Here is a 20,404-nt window from a genome sequence, read left to right on the forward strand (position 1 = left end):
GAGAAAGTTTGTATGTAAGTTGGTAAGTTTCGAAATGTAAGCGAAGTGAAAACAGGCCTAGCATGGTTGGAATATAGCACTTTAAACTCTCCAGTACTGTTTTTTAAAGCATCTGCCCGATCGCTTTGGACAATGAATATAGGAAATGGAAATGGCCGTTGGGGCAATTTAATGCGTACGTAACAGATTGCAGGAAACTCCTCAAACTCTGATCTGACACCCAGCTTAATAATAAAAAATGCCAACTATCAGTGATCAGAGATTATTTGACTTATCTTTGTTTCCTACCCATATTTCTTCTTCTTAAGTTCACATCCATTCCTGCTTCTAGCATTCACCTTATCCTCATTAGTAACATGCTATCGCAGCTTTTATTTATTTATTACTATAAGGATCCCTAAACGGAGGAGTGGTGATACCAGAAGTGCTTGGAAATTATTAGTGTGCTATTAATACTATAAAAATGATGAATTTTTGTATTCTTTGGAACACTATGTTATACACAATGCAGTTGTGTTTTTTTCATTTGTCCCTCTCTTTTGCATATCGTTAAAATATGAGAATCCTTTACTTTCATAGATAGGAGAGAGACTGTAGTCTAGAATACCATATAGTTTGCATAACATAATTTAATAAAACGTATGAAATGTACTTGGCATTTTACATTGCTTATAGATGAACAAAAGTCATTTGTGCTTAACCCTTTGAAGGCCAAACGCCGAGACGGCCTTTCAATTAAACGACCACAACCGCCTGAAACGGCCAAGATTGCGATGTTGTTTTCTTCACTCCTCTTAAGGTATGCGATAGCAGGGGTAGTTTTCCCAAATGCATTGTATCAGATTAATGCAGACAGCTTGTCCTAAAAGGCTAATAGAGGCTTCTTTGTTAGGAGGTAGAAAGGATGCTGTTTCAAATCTTCATACCTCTTTGTGCGTTAATGGACGGTCAGTAGAGGAAATGGACAGGGTGGGTAATGGACGGGGGTGCGCGTTTCGGTGTTTTAAGCATACAGGTTAACGATGGCATCGGTTTTCTAAGGGTTAAAAGATACATTTTAAATTTCACTCCAACATCACAGACCCCACTCGAGAGAAGAAATATGTAACTTAAATCTTGTATTGATAATGTTAATTCTATTAAATTTTCTATTAAATAATGTTAATATTGTTATTAAATAATGTATTGATATATCAAATGTCTTCTCATTATTTGAGCTTAAAATCGCGCAAAATTTTGAAATAAAAAATGGGTTCGGTAAAGAACAGAGTAGATTTTTGAAATTAACGAGAATTATTTATCTGATGTCATTCCAATGAAGCGGCTATTTTTAGTTCATATGTACATTTTACAGTTGATTTTATGTATCTATATTAATTTCTTTAATGATGCTGATATAGATGTGAGGGAAAAACATTTGAGCAATGCTTATTTTCATAATACGAGTAATTATATCGTAAATGTCAAAGTGCAATTACATTTCTATAAAAATAAATATTTCACGTGATTTTAATGTAATGAATAAAAATATAATGCTATATGTTATTACTCTTAATACATACATATTAAGATATGCAAATGTTCAAAGTGGAAAAAGATATTTGAACAAAGATTTCTGACTTAAATTAGAATGAAAATAAATTTAGAAACATAATTTAATACTTCATAGAAAGTTCATATTACAGCTTGCAGTCTTCTTGTCATTGATGCAATTAATTCTTTGTATTTAAAGATTATTTTGTATTTGAGATTATTTGTGAAATTAATGTTATTTATAAAACATTAGGTTACAAAGCTGTTCGAGCATTTTTCACGATTTTGCTTTGCTATAAAAACAAACTATCTGATCTAAAATTGCTTTTTTTAACAGCAGCTATATTTTTGAAAGTATAAATTATCGTCTGCTGCTTGACAGTTTTTGTTTTCGTACAAAATGGCGCTTTTACAGGAGCAATGGTTGGAAGACTATGTTTGTGCTTTTTCTGAAGAATATTATTCCTATCTAGTTATTAAAAACCATTGTGACCACTTTTCTAAATTTAAATAAATTTAAAGCTAATTTAAATCTAAATTTAAAGCTAGGACAGGTAATATCCTCAATAAGAAAGGAAAAAATGTCAAAGCTTGGCTTTAAGTGGTAAAATTGTTCTAAATTCCTACCCAAGGAAAAAAACGGAATGCTTCGAATGCTGCAAAGGTAAGGTCTTCAATATTAAACAAAATCCGCCAAGTCAAAGGTCAGTTTCAAAATCATTAAAATACTTAGAATTACCTACAAACAAGGGAATTAATGCTGATTTGAATCTTTAAAAGGCGAAATAACATAATGTGTATCGTCTTTTTTCCTCAACATATCGCCGAACGCAGAACGGGTTGCAGAATTCTTGATGAAAAACATTTATCCGGACAAAAATGGAAAAATGCTGTCACATTTGATGAATCTTGGGTTATTTAAATGATTGCAATAAAAAGAGATTCATTTATTATCATCAAAGAGGAGAAAAAGTCTTAAAACATGGTTCAAAGAATCTAAAGAATGTTTTTCCAAGAGATTTATGATTATTGCTGGTTTTTCATATAAGAGTAAGTTAAAAATAAGGAAAAAATGTTAAGAACAACTCCACATATTATCAAAAACATATTTTATACCCAATTTTCAAATATGAAATGACGCCTATTTACCCACAGTGTCATCAATTAGTAGAATTGCATCAAGACAAAGCAAGCAAGCACACTTCAAGCTCCACTTAATTTCCTGGTAAAAAATGGAACAAAAATCGATTATGAAGGCTCATATCTCTAGTAAATCTTCTGATGTATCCACCCATGGATTTTTGCGGTTTTAAAAAGCGGATCGTCCAAATGTCGACTTACAACCTTTCTTGGACTTTGGAAAGCTGTTCAAGAGGAATGAGATGAAATACCTCTTCGATTACTACAAAAGGCTCTATTGTCTTGGAAATTGGTAGAAACATACTGAAGAATAAGAGTTATCAAATAGAACATTTAAAACACAAACATTTTAGGTAAAATATTTCTGTAAATATACTGAAAATCTTCTAAAAATATGCAAACAGCTTCTGTGTTAAATCGATGGTTCACTTATGCAAAGTTTGTTATTAAAAATTATTGTTTGTACATACTTTGCAGTACGTGATGGTTTCTCAATAAATGAAGCTTAATTTTTCAAAAATGTGCTACGAATTCTACAGATTAAGGAAATTTGCCTATTTTTTAGTTTTCCGACGGAGTGAAAGCTTGGGTACTAAAAATGTTGTTCTCTAATCGTGTTTGGATATAAATAAATCGGTTGTCCATTATGGATCAGAATAGCAAAATTTTAGAGTAACACTTCATGAAAAGCATTTCTGTTGTAGCAAACAATCTTTATGTTTAAACACAAGCTTTTCTTGAAGTATTACTACTCTAAAATTTTACTATTCTGATTTTTATTCAGTGATGTTTTTATAGGTGCAAAATTATTCTGGTATAATGTAAAATAGATTTACGCTGAATATCAACAGCATTATTTTGCAACCTGAATTACTTTTAGCTAGAAGTAATTTTACGGTAACAAAATATAATATCTTATTGCTATCAAAATTGCTCTTAATTAATTCATAATGGTAAGCGCATATGGCTGAGTGGAGAGAAATTGATCAATTACATATTGAAAATAATTCGAAGAATTTAAATTAATTTGAAAATAATTAATTTGTTATTAAATTAATCTGAAAATAATTTTACGTAATCAACCTGTTCAGCATCTGGGAATTGAACTTTTAATGAAATAATGGTATTGTCAGACTTCAGACACCTGGTCATTGAGGGGCAGACGATCAGACGTATGTGAAAGATATTAATTACTGTAATTAAATTTCCTCAAAATAAGCAGTACCGGTTCTCAACGCTGTTCATAATATACATTGAAATGCGTTTTACCTAATTTTAATTACCTTCCCATTATTGTTAATATGAAAAATCAAGCTAGAAACAATTAAACTATTTCTAGCCTTGTTCTTCAATTCGGAGAAAATTTTTGATGTGTTATCATTTAACGGTGATCAGAAGACATTTTAATATTTAGCATTATTCATTCTTTTGAAATTAATTTATTTAATCTTTATCATTTTCCATTTCAGTATGTATATTTCGGAAATTTCTCGTAACATGAACATTACCTCGAAAATTAACTCTCGATCAATATTACATGAAAGACATTTCGTAAAATACCCCCTCTCTCTGGGAGGGAATCTGAAAGGTTTCAGATTTTAAATTGCGAACTATTTCAGATTTTAACGTTATGTGTGTTACCTTTATTTATTAAATATAATTTTCTTTGCGCTTAAACCATAAAATTCTGTTCAACAGCACTGTCGCAAAATAATTTTAAAATGAGCATAGCTTTAGAAATTTCGATACACAGTTCCGCGCGCAGGAGATAATTTTTTTTTTTTTTTTTTTTTTTTTCCCCTAGAGTGTTGCCATTGCTCGCTTTTAAAGCGTTGAGTTTGTTAATCAAAAATTCATTAAAGTTTTACAAAATAGAAACTCGATAATAAAACAAATTCCAAATTTGGGCTTTCAGATGCCCATATTCGCAGTAGGATTACGTCATTCAAAATTGGATGACTCTAGGTACCGTTGTTTTATTATAAAGCGAGAAACATATATACATTTATTCAGATTCCTCATTATTCAATTTCTTCAAATATAATGCAGGACTCTAACATTTGGTGGCAACAATTTGAAAAAATGATACCCCGTTTATATTTATTCGACGCAAAATAGCAAAGCGAAAACAATAGTCCTTCAGGGACAAAGTCCCTTTGGTCTAAAAAAAAAAAAAAAAACCTTTTAGTTTCTATGATGCTGTCTGAAAACATATCAAACTTAACGAAAATTAAATATTTTTGAGGCTTAAAACTTTCACGAACAAGCAAAAGAGATATGACGACTTTCCGAAATATTCATTATAAAAAACTGGACATACTGTATTAAACGTTTCGTGATTCTTGAGTACACCGATTTTTATTTATATTAGACCTTTTAGATTTTTATTCATTTTTAGATTAGATTTATTCGATTTTTATTTAGAATTTACTAAATAAACAGAAATTTCATGCTTTCTTATTCGTAAATTTACATAGAATTACATAATCAAACATAAAAAGGAGAAATATCTAATAGTAATAAAAATGAAGATGCTTTTATTAATAGATAAACATTAAGATTTTATTCTCTTAAATATAATAAACTTTATTATCTCAAAAACGAAACTGAAATGAGCAAATAACACAGTGACATTATAAACCCCACCTAAAATAGGAAAAATCTTTCACGAAATTGTGTAACTTCAAATTATTTTTATATGAATTTATTTTTGGTATCTAACGCGACGTTTTAAGCAATAAAAAATAATATATGCGCCAAATCAGAGATAAATTGAATTATCCAGCAACCTTTACTTTTATCTTGTTGAAAAACGTGCCCAATACCTCAGAGCATCACCAAGGCCAAGGTAAATGAGGCAAATTTGGGAAGTGAAAAGATTAAAGGAATAAGGGGGGAAAAAAAAAAGAAAAAGAAAAAACTAACCCGCAGGTGAAAGGCAGGGGGCAGGGAGTTAAAAAGGTCGGTAGTCGAAATTAGAGGCCTTTCGGTTGCTCTGTTTGCACAGCTCTGTGAGTTCTTTTAACCACTCCCAAACTATTTTCCAGATGTGTATATAAACTGTGAATTATGCGTACTTTTTCGTAGACGAGGATGCGTGTACACGTGAGTAATCGCAGCCGACGATTTATAATAGAATCAGACGGGAAATTTTCGAGTTTCTTTCTTTCACCTTATGATGTTAGTCCATTCAGGAACAATGTCAGGAACTGCCAACTTTTGTCACTCGATATGGAATTTCTGAGTTGATCGAATAGGCTAAGCACGTACGATCGTCGAGCACGTTTCAAGCGTCTGATGTTGTCAGACGCGCATACCGCTCTGTTTCAAGCACGCGGAAAGAGTTTGTCATTTCTTGTTGTGCAGTTAAATTTATTCAATTAAATTTTATGGAAGATTTCATTTAAAAATATATCCCCTTCATGAGTTAATAGAAATAATTGCTGAAATTTTGGCACTGTGATGATTTATTTGTTCACCCTTTTGTTTAAATTAATTGTGGGATTATGTTAAATATTTCTCGACTTCTTCATTTCTCGAGAAAAGAAATTTTGTTCTGTAGTTCTTGAAAACTCCAAAAAGTTCATTGGTAGTTATTGTAATGTTAAATGCGCTTTGACATATTTAACATCAGTCTATTGCTTCTTACTGTAAAATAAAATAAAAATAAAATAGTAAAAAAAGTTTAATAAATTGAAAATGGAATAAAATTTATTTTTTTTTTTAAATTTCATTTTCTCATTGAGATAACTGATGTCCGTATTTTTCATCTCAGATGTTTAAAATTTTCTTTGTCACCTGGTATGGGTATTGTAGAAATTTTATGTATCGAAATTACATTTACTTCATTAAATGTTTTATTAGTTTAAACCAAATAAAAGTAACTCATCTTTATTCTCTTACTCAGCTTGAAGAAGTATTAAGCTGTTGTTGCTGTTGCCAGTTTGCTTGCAGAAAAGAGCGGATGACCACATATATGTATGCTTCTTTCTCCTATTGTGGAATAAGGGCAGCATCTACAGCCACTAAATTTTGACTAACTATAGTCGTCTTCCAACTGAACATCTGCACCTCAAAGCCCGAATTTTGAATTCAATTTTTTTCCTTATTTTATATGAGCAAACTTAATAATAAAATTTAAATTAATATACTCAATGATTTTTAAAGAAAGCCTTATCACTCTAAAACGTAAGATATTTGTCTTTTAAATACGATAATAAAAAAAGAATTCAGCGATTTAAACGAAATGTGTTATCACTGCCCGAAGTAATTAGATGTGTTGCTATTCAGCAAAGCGTAAAGCATTTAATTCTTCTAGGTGATTTAAAGGCAATAAACGAATTCCTTTTCTCTGCTGTCATTAATTACTAGCAGGACTGTGAAATTATACTAGCAGAACTAATTAAAATCATTATTAGTCCAAAGGGGTGGAAGCCCAGAAGGGCTATTAGTCTCAAAACGTCGAATCACTAAAAGCGCTGAATCATTTTTTAGGTTGTTACCACCGAATATTATCGCCCTGTATTATATATAGTTTCTCGCTTTGTGAAAAAACGACGGTTGTGTAGTTTCAATATAAACAGCGAATCACTTTTTAAATTGTTGCCACCAAATATTATCGCCTGGTATTATATTAAAAGAAATTCAGTAATGAAGAATCTGCATGAATGTACGTATCTTTTTCGCAATGTGAAAAAATTACGGTACCTAAAGCCATCGAATTCTGAGTAACGTAATCCTCCACCCGAACATGCGCACCTGGACGCCCGAATTTGCAATTTGTTTCATTATCTATTACATATTTTGTAAAAATTTAACGAATTTTTTATTAACAAACTGAACGATTTCAAAGCGAGCAATGGAAACACTATACGAAAATATATATATATATATATATATATATATATATACAGCGTGAGACTGTCTGTCGGAAATTCTAAAAGTATGCTGTTTTTAAATATTTTGTGATATCGCTGTTGAATTGAATTTTACATAGTTTAAGTGCGAAGAACATGATATTTAATAAATAAAGATAACACATAAAACACTAAAAAACGCCCCTTTGAGAGTAATATAAAATCTGAAAGCTTTCAAATTTCTTTATTTTGTATAGTAACTATTTTAGGTGGTGACTACGCAAACAGCTGGTAACTAACCATTTATAAGCTTTCCACGATTTTCCCACGTGTAGCGTAAGTGTACGGGGGAGCGAACTATTTTGGTAACAAAATTTTTTGAAGATGTTAATTTGTGATAACCACTCAATGATTAAAAGATATTGTATTTACTCACCACCAGGAAGCATATTTTTGTCATGACAAAGTAGAAGTAATTTTTTCTCATTGAGTAGTAAATCCACATGTAGAGCAAGTATTATTTAGTTCATTATTATTCACTCTGAAAAGCAAGATGTAAACACAGCTGTTTAAGGATTGCTTAACATGAACATTATGGTAGGGCCTTTATGAATTTTTATATACTAATCCTAAGTAAGAGGTTTAGAAATGTGGGGGCGTAGCTCAGATGGTAGAGTGCTCGCTTAGCATGCGAGAGGTACCGGGATCGATACCCGGCGCCTCCAAAAAAACGTTTTTTTAAGTCAATTGAGTAAAATGATTTATTCTAAATAACTAATTTAGTATAATTATTTATTCTAAGATAAAACATTTTTGTTTTACGTATAGAATTTTCTGTCCATTTATTTCTAAAATCTCGGTGTAGCTATAGCGAATTACCCCCCCCCCCCAACCTAATCTAATACTGGTCTAGAATTAACTGAAGCATATTTTTTTCATTTGTCATTTTAAAATTAAAGCTGAATGCAGTAAGACCCCGCTTAACGCGGGGTAGAGCGTAATCATCAAGCTTCCATCAAAGTAGAGCGTAATGCGAAACAGCGCTAAACGAGGTTATCTTTACATGTAAATATTGGGGTTAGGGGAAGATGGCTAGGAAATTGGTTAGGTATTAAATTTAAAAAGTATGTTTTTTTAATAAAAATAAAACCAAACATTTATTTCTTAAAGCCCAAATTAATACCACATTATTATTTCTTGCAAAAATAAAAACAAAATATAAATAACAAAACGAATATTCTTAAAAAAAAAACAAATAAAATTCTCAGTCAGTCATATTTAGTTAGCCTTCCGCGTTTTGAGTGTTCTGCCTTTTTGTGACAAAAGCATCTAATGTTGTTTGCCTTTTTCTTTTGCGTTGTTCTCTTAAAAGTTCTTCATAAACGGATAGAGCATCTCTAACACCACGCCTTACTTTTGAGCTCCTGTCAAAATTCGGATCATTTTCAATGAATTGATCCATTATTTCAGTTATGGTAGACAAACTCCTTTTTACAAACGCCATCGAAATTTCTTTTTGCTCTTCTTCTGAATCACTGCTGTCAACATTTTTGTTTTCTTCTTGTTCAGTTAATCCCTTGAGCTCATCATTAGAAAGACTAGCCGCTGCTTCTTGAATTATTTCTTGGACATCTTCCACATTTACCCCTTCAAAATATGTCTGTACAATACCGCACCCAACAAGAAATACAAGTACACTCTTTCGGATATGTATTTGAAACCTATCGCTGCATAATATTTCGGGGAATCCCCGTATGCTGCGAGCGATTTCGTGGAATCCCCGGGTTGAAATAAAAGAGCGCTAAACCGAAACAGCGCTAAACGAAACAGCGTTAAGCGGGGTCTTACTGTATTTGTTGCATGTAAAATAATAGTAACAATCGTTGCATGTAAAATGAATGAAGTATTAAAACTTAATGTAAACTTCGCGAACTATCTTACCATTTCTTAACTAGCAAGAAAGCAAGTTAATAATAAGAGTTATGTGAGTAACTCTATACTCATTTTTGCAACGATGTACTTCCCTTTCTTCTTTAAGTTTCTTTTTAAAGTTTTGTTGCGTTTTCAAGTGTTCAAATTTCAGGAAAACAGCTTCGAACAAATGTTATAAATCTTGCTTTCCAAAATTAGAGAAAGTCAGGAAAACATTCTTTTGCGTTTGTATTTTGAAAATGCTGATGACTTGTATTTTGTATTTTGAAAATGATGACGATTTTGAAAATGCTCAAAGTGAAGAGCGATTGCCAGGAATGAAACCCCGAGCGATTGTCTACTGCTTCATTTTGCCATTGCAATATTTATGAACTCGATGACTCACTGAGCCATTTTCATTTTGCATGTGTAAACAAGATCTGTTGTTATACTTGATATAGCGGCAAAGGTCCAGCTTTTCAACATGGGAGAAGAGGAAAAGAAGTTGCCCACATCTTCCATCCGTTTTTTTATCTTTGCCCAGAGAGTTGAGGAGGAACAAAAAAGTGAAATAGGATTATTGACAAGGGGTGCTTGACCACTCTTAAGCCTCTTTCAACTAACTATTTTGAAGTTATATTTTTCTGCAGGGAGCCTTTTATAAGATTGTTCTATCGTGCCTCTTTTCGTTGTTTATTAAGTTAGCCGTTAAATTTTAGCATACAAAAAGGAGGAGATTTTTTTTACCCTGGTCGACTTTCTTTACGGTGAACATGGATTATCTAGTACTGCACCAGTTCTTATTTTATTTCAGCTTTCGATGCTTCAGTTCGTTCTGTCTTAAATCAATCCAATTTAGGTTATTATGTGATGAAACCTACGGAGACTGTGGTAAAAACGGCAAGCAAAAAATAGAATAGCTGTTTTTTGTTTAGGTACTTGCCTGCAACTAAAACGTTATCATTCAACAATTCATTTTATGTGTTCGCAAGAAAGGAAATAAATTGTTCGTTTGATGCATGCTTCTTTCAAATGATATATAAAGTATTATAGAATATAATGCATTGTACAGATTCGTATGCCTCAAGAAATGGAGTTATTTAATCTCTGCAATATTTCATAGATTATTCAAATAAATTCTCTCCGCTACTTGAAAATATTTAAGATCATTCAATATGTCAATAACAAAATCAACGATTTCAGTGGTTGTTTCAACATTCAACTTTTCATCGAGAGTATCATCTAATAAGAATATTAAATAATTTCTTATCTTTTATTCGAGCAGATAAGCTGGCATTTTCGAATTTTTCGGCCCGATTAGATTGGCTTGGCCATTTGTTTTATAGTCTGAGAGTGAATGGCTACATCTGTTTGCGGATGGCTCTGTGTTGGCTGACAGTATTAATCCAGGCTGTGACGTCTTTTGCAAGCTTTATTCATTTTATAATCCTGTTGGAAGGAATGGGACTGCTTTTGATGCTCAGATCACGACCCCAAAGGCATAGTCTTAACCCAACTCCAAAGTCAACTTGAACATTTTTCAAAGGTCATCACACACTTTCTGATTTTAAACCTGCTTTTCTAGCCATTTCTTTTATTGAATCACCAGTGTCTGTTGGTGTTCTTTCTAAACAACTTAGTTGGGCAAAGAAGTTGCCATGCAGTAGCTATCATCACACTGTGGCCTTCATGGAAATGATAAGGCAGATTTATTGACAAAGGGGCCAATATTCTCCAAGTGACTGATAACCACATCCCTTTCTACACTACCAACAGAATAAACAAAAATTACTACAGAGAAGCTTTTTGGGAAGGTGTTACCGAAAGGAACAGTCATAAGGTATGGATTAATAGAATTTTTTACACTCTTTTATAGCTCAGAAAGAAATCTATTACTAGCTTTCGTCATGTTCTTAGTCATAATTGCCTTTTAAAACATGTGCATCGAATGAACATCATCCCAAACCCAATTTCTAAATAGTGCAACCTTCATGAGGAAATTAGTGCCTCATATCTGAGTGTTGCCTTAATGCTGGATCATTCTGAGAGAGATATTGGGAGGCAAGGCACAAAATAGATTTATAGATTATACTGTGGACTCTTTTTAGTTTTGCTGTTTGTTCTCTTTCATCTTTGCTCGTTTTATCTGCAGGTGTCTTTGTAATTATCCATTAGAAAATATTATTAAGAAAAAAAGGTCGAATTGGTTCTTTTGTAGCTAGAGTAGAATATTTTAACAGTTTATCATATGTGCTTTTAAGAGCGCCAACTTAACCAACTCGGATGAGATGACGCTCATCTTTTGTTCGTTCGAATACATAATACAGCGAAGGCTCCTTCCGAAATGGTTTGTGGTGTGGGAGCATCAGCGTATCCGTATCCGTATCCTGTTCCTATCGACTGGTATACAGTCCTAAAAAGGACTTTTACCAGGCACTGCATACCCTTTTTAGGTATCCTAAGTTGATATTACCTCCGGAAACAGTACGTTTCCAATGGAGCAAGAAAGCACCTCCTAAGTGAGGGAGCATCACCCTTTTATCTACTGCAATATATAATGCCCTGAAACAGGATGCCTGTACCCACTACAATAGATAACGCCATAAAACATGCACCTGTGCAACTATGTATATCATGTAATATAATGCATTTCACTTGAGCTAATTTAACGCTGAAAGGTAGGAGTGCCATTGATGCCGCCGGCAGTGGCAGTACTTGCAGTGTTGGCTGAAGTCACATGTTGGTTTTCTAGTTAGTGTATGGGGCTAATACCTACTTACGTAGGTTAAGTAATAGGTGGCGCCTTCACTTCTACATAACATAAAGCAATAAGGCGTATAACATTGTTTGATTCAGGTTTAGATAGGTACTGCGCTGCTAACTCATCTTAGCTGCTCTGATATAGTAGAGAAGGATTCTCAGTTTTCGCATATTTTTCAGTTATGTTGCTTTTAGGATGATCTCATACATATCGAGTGGCCCGAGATAAACTGCGCCCCAAATAAGTGAAGGTTTCCCGTATGTAGTTCGGTTTATCTTAGGACATCTAATATAATACTGCCTTACAGGTCACATGTTCATCACTTGCTTTGGGTTCGGTTTTTCTTAGGCCACCTTGTATAAGCTAGAAACGCTGTCAGTGTTTTGTAAGAAAGGTAATTAAATGGCAAGGAAGATAAATACATCATACTTAAGCAAGAGAAGAAAAGATCAGAGGTGAATATTTTCCCTTCAGCAAGGTAAGAATTGAAAAAAAAGTTTAGAGTTTTACTCGAGCTTGGATTCTGGATCCTAATCAAGATCATCCCCCTGAATGCAGGACGTATTCTAAATTTTCTTACATCGGAATCCGAATAAGGGGTTCTCGAAACCTTTATGTAAGAATAAAAAGAAGTAAGGAAAGAGGAGAAAAGTACTTTCACATAATGTGCAGAGGTTTTAGTTAAGGAAAAATTTCAAACTCCGTTTAACTAAAAGCAAATTTAAGAGTATAATTTTTAAAAACATACACCTATATTTATTAAAAATCTACGAATAAATTTTAGTAAACGAATACGTAATTAAAACCCTTGAATTTTGAAATATATTTTTTAATATAATTTGGCAAAAATGACAGAGTAATTGTACACATTTTTAAATATTTTCCCAGAATGCTTTTAAGTGAAAACTAATATAGATGGGACAGTATTTCAAGCATTTACACAAATTACTACATCTGGAATGTTAAATTCTGCCCAGAAAAATAAGAAGTTAGCTCTAAGAGGTTCTACGAGGTAATATGGATGATCCATGTTCACTGAAACTGAAACAACCGCTTTATTTTTTACTTCCCTGTTGAAAGTAAAGAAAGTATCGTAATCGCGAAAGTTTTCAGGTATCATATTTCAAAGGAAGTATCCATTTTGACCATTCTTGAATCCATTTGAACGATGCTTTTGCGTGACATCTGAACATAGGGACAGAATAAAGGACTCTTTTTCCCAAAAAGGATTGCAAATGAATTTAAAATGGATTCAGAACAGATTTTTTCGTGATGTATGTACGTATGCATGTACCTTGCATAACTGAAAAACGAATAGCTCCAGAACGCTGAAATTTTGTACATGCAACTGATATATTATGTTCTTGTGCACCTCCCTGTTTGGTTGCAATTGCTCGCACCAAAAGTATTAAAATATATAAGGTACTTGTTAGTAAGAGATTGCCTAATATTTGCACTAAAGCAGCGGTGTTGGTAAGTTGTGCATTTTTTGCTTTAAAAGTTATTGAATTATGTTGTTCTAATGTTCTGGTTAAGCTTTTTATGCCTTTAGTTCATCTGCATGCAACAGTTGCAGAATTATCAACATGTTAAGAGTTGTTTAAGTGTTACTAAGCCTAAAGTAGTCGCTATTTGTTTACATTTGAAACTCTTAGTAGAATAGTGAATTAAGTCAGTTTCTGCACCAGCTTCAATGTCTTTTCGCTAAATCGGAGCAAAAGTAAATTTTCAGTTTTGTCCTTCGAAAAATCTGTCTTCTTGCTCGTTGGCCGAATGAATAGTTTTAGCGTAGAAACTAAATTTTAATTAAAAAATTTTAACTGTTTTGAACTATATTTGGTGTTTTAAATTGTTCTGTATATTACAAATTTCATGAAAATGTTTTAAGTTTTTATGTACGAGTATTTTCGCCTTGTTGCGAAGTGAGAACTGAATTAATTGAATGAGAAATATGTCTGTAATGAAATTGGAGAAAATAAGTTTAAAAGAAATGCAGCAAAATATGTGTATAATTGAAGAGGGCGTACGAGGAAGTCATGTGGTGTGCACATCAGATTTTTTTTTTAGTTAGTGCTTCTGCTGAGAATTAATGAAAGTAATCACACTGAATATTTAAATTAAAATGATAGACAAATTTTTAGATTAGGATTCGGAAAATTCGAATTTTGGAATCTCGGATCTTCTCGAGTTTCATTAGAATCGATTGTGCCATCTCTGCAAACCGCCGTTGTGAAGCTTTTGTTTAATTATGTGTTGCGTATTGATTTCGCTTTATTGTGCCTTAAGTAGTGGTCTGGCAGAGCGCCGTGGGCCTCTGATCGGTGCGGGGTGGGGCATCCGAAGAACCTTAAGTATATTTACCTATATGGATGTTGTATGATCTTAAATTCACTTAATTCGAAATCAAGTTATTCTAATACTTGCGCAATAACTGCAAAGTAAGATAATAACAATTTATTTACTAAAGAAATATTGATTATATTATCTTCTAAGATTGATTTTAGTAGAATTATCTAAAAAGAGTGAACCCATAGCTAGTAAGTTTTATTCCCAAAATTGTTTTAAAGTAACTTGAATGTAAATTGTTAAAAATGTTTAACGGGGACTTGAATTAAATCATGAATCACAAAATTTCAGTTGGAAAAAGAAATTAAATTAAAAGCTGGTAGTCATTGCCATTGATCGGAAATTAGTTGACTTTTCAAGGGGAACAAACCAACTCCCGTTCAATGAACAATAATTAAGAAATAAATATTGTTCAAGTAATTTATCAAGTTTACTGCATAAATTGCATTTCACTCAAAATTGTATCAGCGAAAATGCTTAATCAGAATGAGTGCTTTGGTGCTCTACATTGGTTCTGGATCCCTTTAATTCACGGAAATATTTGGCCTAACTTAAATTGCCAGTTTGGCCTTATTACTTGAGTAAAGACAAAACACCTTCGTATTTATTTATTAATTATTGTTCATTAAAAGGGAGTTGGTTTGTTCCCCTTGAAAAGTCCACTAATTTCCGATCAATGGCAATGATTACTTGCTTTTAATTTAATTTCTTTTCCCAATTGAAATTTTGTTAGTCATGATTTAATTCAAGTCCCCGTTAAACATTTTTAACAATTTACATTCAAGTTACTTTAAAACAATTTTTGGAATTAAACTTGGGTTCACTCTTTTTAGATAATTCTACTAAAATCAATCTTAGGAGATAATATAATCAATATTTCTTTAGATGTTACCGTGAAAGACCAAAATTGGAGAATGTCGACTTTCAGCGGAGAATATCAACATTCCCCAAATACGTCGGTGAAAGACGGAATATTTCACTACATTCTTGTATATTCGGACGCTCACCGGTGTATGTAGACAATCACAGATATGCTCTGGTGAAAGTCGAAAAGAGAGGTCATAAAGTGCCATAATAGTTTAAGTTGTTGCAATAAATAAGATTTGAATCACATAATTTAGTAAGTTTTTTATGACTGTTATTTTATTTGCTCATTTAGAACGTACTGTATAATTAAGAAAGTTTTTAACTTCTATTATTTTCCTTTCTCATTTTGAATGCATTGTGTGTTTTAGGTTCTCATGTTCTTAAGTTCTTATTTCAAGTCTCAAGTGCGTTTATTCGCGACTGAATTACGGAGAAGAAAATATAATATTGTTATATGTTTAACATTCACCATTAGTACGTGGTGAATGTCTACATTGACCGGTGTAAGTCAGAAATAAGAGTATTTAGAAAATATTTCGGACATACACCAAGAGACTATGTGAATGTTGACATTCACCGGTGAAAGTCGACATTCTCCAGATTTCGGTGTTTCACCGAAATCTGGAGAATGTCGTTATATTTAATGAAATTAAATAATGAAGAATCTGTATGAATGCATCAATGTTTCTCGCACTGTGAAGAAACAGCGGTGCCTAGAGCCATCAAATTAACATATGTACATATATATACAAAATTTTAAACTGTTCAGTCATTGCACCTTATTGAAGCAGAAATTGAAGAACTTCTGAGGTTGGTTTAAAGCTACAGGGTAACTTTTGATGGCGCAGAAGAAAATGAAATCTTAGCAGAAATTAACGGTTTAGAAGTCATCTTCAAGCAGCACAAGTTGAAAAGGACGAAGCTAAAAGCAGTCGACATGGAATATGTTAAATTTTATAATGGTATTTTACTTCCAAGAATCAGTGCCTTTACAGTACGTGTTTCACTTGTTTTTTTGTAAGAGAAGCTTTTCGAAGTTGAAGTTGATTAAAAACCTACTGTCTCAGATAGCTGTTAGGTCCGCCATTGACAATAAATCCTAAGATACTTTTCCGTTTTGCCGGCGCAAGCGATAAAGTCGCCAGTAATGGTACAACCGATGCCAAACGAAATATCCTCGCTGGTAACCTTTTACTTTAACTTTTACATTTTCAAAACAAGTCGCAACCATTTCTCATCAGATTGGTTGTTTCTTTCAATACTGGCATACAATTACATAGAATTTTTACCAGATAGTTCAGTTTTATGCTATTCCTAAGAATTGAAATAATTCCTGCATTTAAACTTGTATTCCAATTTAAGATTTAACTTGAAATTAATTACCGAGAGAATTAGATTTTTGCAGCGTAGTTTACGTGAGATGAGATCACTTGGGGTCACGTGATATGAATCGGCGAATCAGGATGTTGTACGATGAAAGCATAGTAAATTCTTATATTAATGCTTTTTACAAATTTATTGTTTTTATTTAGTGTTTTTTTTTTTATTTTATTTTATTTTAAACGGTATTAAAATGTTTATACGTTCAAAAAAAAAAAATTCTTAGAACTAACATTTGTCAGTATTTTTTATGTGTATACGCCAATAAAGTCTGCTTGGCAAGATTTGCGCCGGCGAAACGGAAAAGTACCAATCCTAAAAAGTCTTATTATGCGAGTAAGTAATCTACCGAAATTAATAAAGCACACATTTCTTGATTTCTATTTCAACTTCTCGGACGGTTGTCTTTACAGAACACCCTGAAAAATTATATTTACAATCTCATCTGAATATTAGTAACTGCTCACTCAAAGGAAGCGGCAAACTAGCTCAGATAAACGCATTTCTAATATTGATTTCAGTCACGAAAGTCAGCGGCAGTTATTAAATATCATAACTTTCGTTCTTCCTCTGCATTATCATAAAACAGGAACGAAACGCATTACCTCCATAATTCAAGCCTAATTTTGACCTTCAAAAATAATTCAAATATAATGTCAGTACCTTATTAATCTATCATAATCTTTTAGATAATTATCCCTTTTAAAAGACAGGCATAGAAGAAAAAGAGAGACCACTCTTATTCTTTTTCACGGCAATTTAAAAAATAAAAATAATAATCTCTAAGCATAATAATAAAAAAGTGTATGAGCGGTAGGGGGGGGTTAATGGAGACGGCCGTGACCCTTTCCAGAGATACGTTGCTCCATGTACGCGATCATAACTGTTAGCAACTTTGTGTCAGTCAGTAAATCGTCTGCTTTATTAGCTCTGCCATCGCCGAAACAAATTAATAAGTTTATCCTCGGATGCATAATAACACCGGACGTAACTTCGAGACCCCAGACACCCCATCTTCCACTGTTTCTTGGAACTGGGCCCGTAGCGATGAAGGGAAGATTTCGCGGGCGAAAAAACTAAAAGTAACAAAGCAACAACAACAACAACAACAACAACAAAAAAAAAAAAAAAAAAAAAAAAAAAAAAAAAAAAAGGTTGCTGGAAATTTTTTTCGCTGGAAAAACGCCATATAGTGTTTATTTTGACGCTGAAAGCATGAAAAATTTCGCCAAGTTAACTATGTTGTCTCTCGTAAATTATGATGTCTTTTTTAAGAACCGGGACATTAATAATTCAAAAATATTTTAAGAATTAAGGAAGAGGTGACTGTAACATGTGTTCATTACAATGTTCTTTTAGCATTTTATTGTGAGAAAATTTTAATTCTCTGTTTCTTTATTGTCGCTTAAAAGAAGAAAGCTTAATTCCTCCCCCCCCGAAAAAAACATGATAAGCGATAGAGTCACATAAACATAGTGTTGATTTAAATTCTGTCGATAGTTATCGGCTAGTGGGGTGGGATGTATACATGAAGGGCTTTTTAAGAAAAGCTGGCTCGTATATAAATTTTACATGGGAAAAACCATGGAAACTCCGATGCAGCCTGCCCGTTTTCCGGAATTCGAACCGTGGTAGAACTACCCGAGTTCTGAGATGCCAAAAATGTTCCAGTTCAAAACTATGAAACATTATAAGCCTATCTTACCTATATATGAAATATATACAAAATAATGTGACAAATCAGCTACAGAAACTAGAGCTACAGAAAACTCCTATATCTATAAACCTTTTTCTCATTAGCCCAGAAGAGCTATTAATTTCAAAATGGCATTTTGCATCCATTCAATTTTCAAACTGTTGCCACCGAATATTATCGCCCTGCGTTATATTTAATGAAATTAAATAATGAAGAATCTGTATGAATGCATCAATGTTTCTCGCACTGTGAAGAAACAACGGTACCTAGAGCCATCATATTTTGAATAAGGTAGTCTTTCAACCGAGCATGGGCAGTTGAAAGCCCGAATTTTGAAATTCGAATTTGTTTTATTAACTATTTAAAATTTTGTAAAACCTTAACGAACTTTTTTCCAACAAACTCAACGATTTCAAAGCAAGCAATGGCAACACTGTACGGGGGGAGGGAAACATTTTTATCTCTAGCGCGCGAGACTGTGCATCGGAATTTCTAAAGATATACTTTTTTAAGAAAAATTTATCTTGTGATATTGCTCTTGAATTGATTTTTTTTTTTTTTTTTGGTTTAAGTGCGAAGAACATGATATTTAATAAATAAGGGTAACACACAAAACGTTAAAAAAACAGGGCATAATATAAAATCTGAAACCTTTCAGTTATTTATTTATTTATTTATTTTTGTAATTTTTTTATTTTTATTTAATCAGTTTGAAATTTGACGGGGAATCAGATCCGATGGTTAAATTTCAATACAGTATTTAATCTAATGTTTATATTTAATCAAATATTGCTTTACACCGAAAATATAGTTGAAAGTGCATCTCAAGCTAGCAAGCGAATACATTTGTACGGAGGAAGTTTGTGATGAAAATTCCACTTAATTCAGGTTCTTGTAACAATGCTACGTACTGAAGGTTCTCACAGAGTCATTTTGAAAGAAGCTTGAGAATGTTACAAAGTTTTATTTTACTACTTGCGAAAGAACGATATGTATATAGCAGATTATTAACCGCTTTGATACATAACGATGCCTTAGTTCATTGAATTGAGAATTAATTCCCACACACTTGATGACACTGACTGAAAGTGTAAGGTTATATATAAATACTATATACATGTGTGTGTGGGTGCGGGTAAAATAAAAAATATGTAAATCAAAATTATAACTTAAATTAGCATTAGCCTTCTAATTCCTCATTTTAATTTGGGTACTTCCCCTCTCTATTAATGATGATGATGCCGTAGCTAATTCGGAACATTTCTCTTAATAAGCTGCCATACTGGATAACTACGCACTTTGCCTCCGCTTCTTTCGCCGTTAATTCGCTGCCGCGCTGTTTTCTTCTTATCGCAACAATATTAAAAAAGTAAATGTTTTGAAACAGGCACGATTAGAGTACCTAGTGAATTGTGGCCACAAATATCAAACGAAATAAAAGTGAATATTCCCGGCTGCCAAGTTCGCTGCTCATTATGGATTAATATCTATGCTATCAATGTTCCTACAACATCATTACATACAGAATATTGCAAAATAAAAATAAAACATTTAAATCCATCTCATATTCAGTTTGGAATAAACTTTCAGAAATAATATCGAGAAGCACAGCGACTAATTCCGTGAAAAGGAGCAAAAACAATGTACGCCAAAAATGAAAACAGAGAGAGGAAAAACATTATTTACATCCTACGCCACATCGTCGTTAGGTGGTTGGTGTAACGATAGAAGTAAATGAATCAGCCTCTTTGTGAACTCATGATGACACCAATTTATAAATTAGAATTTCACATTTCAGTTATCCAAAGAAAATCAGTCAAAAAATGTGTGCCTTTATCACACCAACCAATACTTTATCAGTCGAACCTGCAGCAGTGGGTAGAGCAAAACTGCACAGTTTTTCAACAGAAACAA

The 20,404-nt window shown here is 32.7% G+C and overlaps 1 protein-coding gene and 1 non-coding gene across 2 annotated transcripts in view; both read left to right on the top strand.

Annotated features, from left to right (window-relative positions):
• The window catches only part of LOC118189550 (protein pangolin, isoforms A/H/I/S-like), a 434,015-nt gene that overhangs the window by 121,011 nt on the left and 292,600 nt on the right, over positions 1-20,404 (top strand). The window lies entirely within an intron of this gene.
• TRNAA-AGC (transfer RNA alanine (anticodon AGC)) lies at positions 8,182-8,254 on the top strand. The gene has a single exon. It is a non-coding gene; the product is annotated as a tRNA-Ala (tRNA).

Source organism: Stegodyphus dumicola, chromosome 10, assembly GCF_044657685.1.
Source record: "Stegodyphus dumicola isolate Sdum_Otavi_A_Nest chromosome 10, ASM4465768v1".
Lineage (NCBI taxonomy): Eukaryota > Metazoa > Arthropoda > Arachnida > Araneae > Eresidae > Stegodyphus > Stegodyphus dumicola.